Consider the following 4,054-nt stretch of genomic DNA (forward strand, 5'->3'; position numbering starts at 1 on the left):
CATACCCTTGTAGACCGAAAGCGGAAGCGTTAGAACAACACGGTTGATGTAGTCGTACGTCTTCACGGCCCGACCGATCAAGCACCAAAACTATGGCACCTCCGAGTTCTAGCACACGTTCAGCTCGATGACGTCCCTCAAACTCCGATCCAGCCGAGTGTCGAGGGAGAGTTCCGTCAGCATGACGGTGTCGTGACGATCTTGATGTTCTACCGTCGCAGGGCTTCGCCTAAGCACCGCTACAATATTATCGAGGAGGACTATGGTGGAGGGGGGCACCGCACACGGCTAATAGATCTCAAGGATCAATTGTTGTTGTGTCTTTGGGGTGCCCCCCTGCCCCCATATATATAGGAGCAAGGGGGGAGGCGGCCGGCCTATGGAGGAGGCGCACCAAGGGGGGAGTCCTACTCCCCACCGGGAGTAGGACTCCTCCTTTCCTTGTTGGAGAAGGAAAGAGGAGGAGTAGGACTCCTCCTTTCCTTGTTGGAGAAGGAAAGAGGAGGAGAGGGAGAAGGAAAAGTGGGCTGCCCCCCTTGTCCAATTCGGACCAGAGGGGGGCGCAGGCCTCCTTCCTTTTGGCCTCTCTCCTCTATTCCCGTATGGCCCAATAAGGCCCATATACTCACCGGCGAATTCCCGTAACTCTCCGGTACTCCAAAAAATACCCGAATCACTCGGAACCTTTCCGAACTCCGAATATAGTCGTCCAATATATCGATCTTTACGTCTCGACCATTTCGAGACTCCTCGTCATGTCCCCGATCTCATCCGGGACTCCGAACTCCTTCGATACATCAAAACTCATAAACTCATAATATAACTGTCATCGAAACCTTAAGCGTGCGGACCCTACGGGTTCGAGAACAATGTAGACATGACCTAGAACTATTCTCAGTCAATAACCAATAGCGGAACCTAGATGCTCATATTGGCTCCCACATATTCTACGAAGATCTTTATCGGTCAAACCGCATAACAACATATGTTGTTCCCTTTGTCATCGGTATCTTACTTGCCCGAGATTCGATCATCGGTACCCAATACCTAGTTCAATCTCGTTACTGGCAAGTCTCTTTACTCGTTACGTAATGCATCATTCCGTAACTAACACATTAGCTACATTGCTTGCAAGGCTTATAGTGATGTGCATTACCGAGAGGGCCCAAAGATACCTCTCCGACAATCGGAGTGACAAAACCTAATCTCGAAATACGCCAAACCAACATGTACCTTTGGAGACACCTGTAGTACTCCTTTATAATCATCCAGTTACGTTGTGACGTTTGGTAGCACCCAAAGTGTTCCTCCGGTAAACGGGAGTTGCATAATCTCATAGTTACAGGAACATGTATAAGTCATGAAGAAAGCAACAGCAACATACCAAACGATCAAGTGCTAAGCTAACAGAATGGGTCAAGTCAATCACATCATTCTCCTAATGATGTGATCCCGTTAATCAAATGACAACTCTTTTGTCCATGGCTGGGAAACATAACCATCTTTGATAAACGAGCTAGTCAAGTAGAGGCATACTAGTGACACTATGTTTGTCTATGTATTCACACATGTATTATGTTTCCGGTTAATACAATTCTAGCATGAATAATAAACATTTATCATGATATATGGAAATAAATAATAACTTGATTATTTCCTCTAGGGCATATTTCCTTCACCTACACCAATTAGTGAGGAAGATAATGATGATGATCATGAAACTTCAGATAAAGTTGTTACTGAACCTCGTAGATCAACCAGAGTAAGATCCGCACCAGAGTGGTACGGTAATCCTGTTCTGGAAGTCATGTTACTAGACCATGATGAACCTACGAACTATGAAGAAGCGATGGTGAGCCCAGATTCCGCAAAATGGCTTGAAGCCATGAAATCTGAGATGGGATCCATGTATGAGAACAAAGTGTGGACTTTGGTTGACTTGCCCGATGATCGGCAAGCAATTGAAAATAAATGGATCTTCAAGAAGAAGACTGACGTTGGCGGTAATGTTACTGTCTACAAAGCTCGACTTGTCGTGAAAGGTTTTCGACAAGTTCAAGGGGTTGACTACGATGAGACCTTCTCACTCGTAGCGATGCTTAAGTCTGTCCGAATCATGTTAGCAATTGCCGCATTTTATGATTATGAAATATGGCAGATGGATGTCAAAACTGCATTCCTGAATGGATTTCTGGAAGAAGAATTGTATATGATGCAACCAGAAGGTTTTGTCGATCCAAAGGGAGCTAACAAAGTGTGCAAGCTCCAGTGATCCATTTATGGACTGGTGAAAGCCTCTCGAAGTTGGAATAAACGCTTTGATAGTGTGATCAAAGAATTTGGTTTTATACAGACTTTTGGAGAAGCCTGAATTTACAAGAAAGTGAGTGGGAGCTCTGTAGCATTTCTGATACTATATGTAGATGACATATTGCTGATCGGAAATGATATAGAATTTCTGGATAGCATAAAAGGATACTTGAATAAAAGTTTTTCAATAAAATACCTCGGTGAAGCTGCTTACACATTGGGCATTAAGATCTATAGAGATAGATCAAGATGCTTAATTGGACTTTCACAAAGCACATACCTTGACAAAGTTTTGAAGAAGTTCAAAATGGATCAAGCAAAGAAAGGGTTCTTGCCTGTGTTACAAGGTGTGAAGTTGAGTAAGACTCAATGCCCGACTGTCAGTGTCAAAACCGGCGGATCTCGGGTAGGGGGTCCCGAACTGTGCGTCTAGGCGGATGGTAAAAGGAGACAAGGGACACGATGTTTTTACCCAGGTTCAGGCCCTCTCGATGGAGGTAAAACCCTACTCCTGTTTGATTAATATTGATGATATGGGTAGTACAAGAGTTGATCTACCACGAGATCAGAGAGGCTAAACCCTAGAAGCTAGCCTATGGTATGATTGTTGTTCGTCCTACGGACTAAAACTCTCCGGTTTATATAGACACCGAAGAGGGCTAGGGTTACACAGAGTCGGTTACAAGGGGAGGATATCTACATATCGTATCGCCAAGCTTGCCTTCCACGCTAAGGAAAGTCCTATCCGGACACGGGACAAAGTCTTCAATCTTGTATCTTCATAGTCCGGGAGTCCGGCCAAAGGTCACAGTCCGGCCATCCGGACACCCCATAATCCAGGACTCCCTCAGTAGCCCCTAAACCAGGCTTCAATGACGACGAGTCCGGCGTGCAAATTGTCTTCGGCATTGCAAGGCGGGTTCCTCCTCCGAATACTTCATAGAAGATGTTGAACACAAGGATAGTGTCCGGCTCTGCAAAATAGTTTCCACATACCATCGTAGAGAGAATAATATTCGCACAAATCTAATCTGCTGACGCATTCTGTAGCGTGACATCATGCCATAGCCAAGCCTTTATTCAAATCGTTTTACTGTCCCACCTCAGCGTGTTTAGCGAGGCGGTTTCCTTGGTACGTCTTGTCAAAGGAGATATCGTGTCCCCTTATTCTGGGATTCTCATCAATACGGGCGTGGGTAACCCAACCGCGCCATTAATCACGGCGCTTGGGAGATAAGCGAGTTTTACTAGGCTGGTGGGGACTCATAGTTTCGGCCGCCCATATAAGGGGATAAGGATCTACCCTTTCGATCTACGCCTTCTTCCTCCTTTGCTTATCCATTCCTGCGCACTCGAGCTCCAGTGCCCAAGTCCGCACTTCCCACCTCAACCTTCTCCAATCATGTCCAGAGTGGGAGGTAGATGGATGGCATCCACCGTCACGGAGGGGCACATCAAAAAGTTGAGGAAGGCCGGATACTTGTCTAACGACATCACGCACCGGCTTCCAGATGAGGGGCAACTCATCCCCACCCGTAGGCCCCATGAGAGGGTGGTGTTCCTCACCCATTTCCTCCGCGGACTAGGCTTCCCACTTCACCCATTTGTCCGAGGGCTCATGTTCTACTACGGCCTGGATTTCCATGATCTGGCCTCGAACTTCATCCTCAACATCTCGGTGTTTATCGTCGTGTGCGAGGCCTTCCTCCGCATCAAGCCTCACTTTGGCCTATGGCTGAAGATC

The sequence above is a fragment of the Triticum aestivum genome, chromosome 7B, assembly GCF_018294505.1.
Source record: "Triticum aestivum cultivar Chinese Spring chromosome 7B, IWGSC CS RefSeq v2.1, whole genome shotgun sequence".
Classification (NCBI taxonomy): domain Eukaryota; kingdom Viridiplantae; phylum Streptophyta; class Magnoliopsida; order Poales; family Poaceae; genus Triticum; species Triticum aestivum.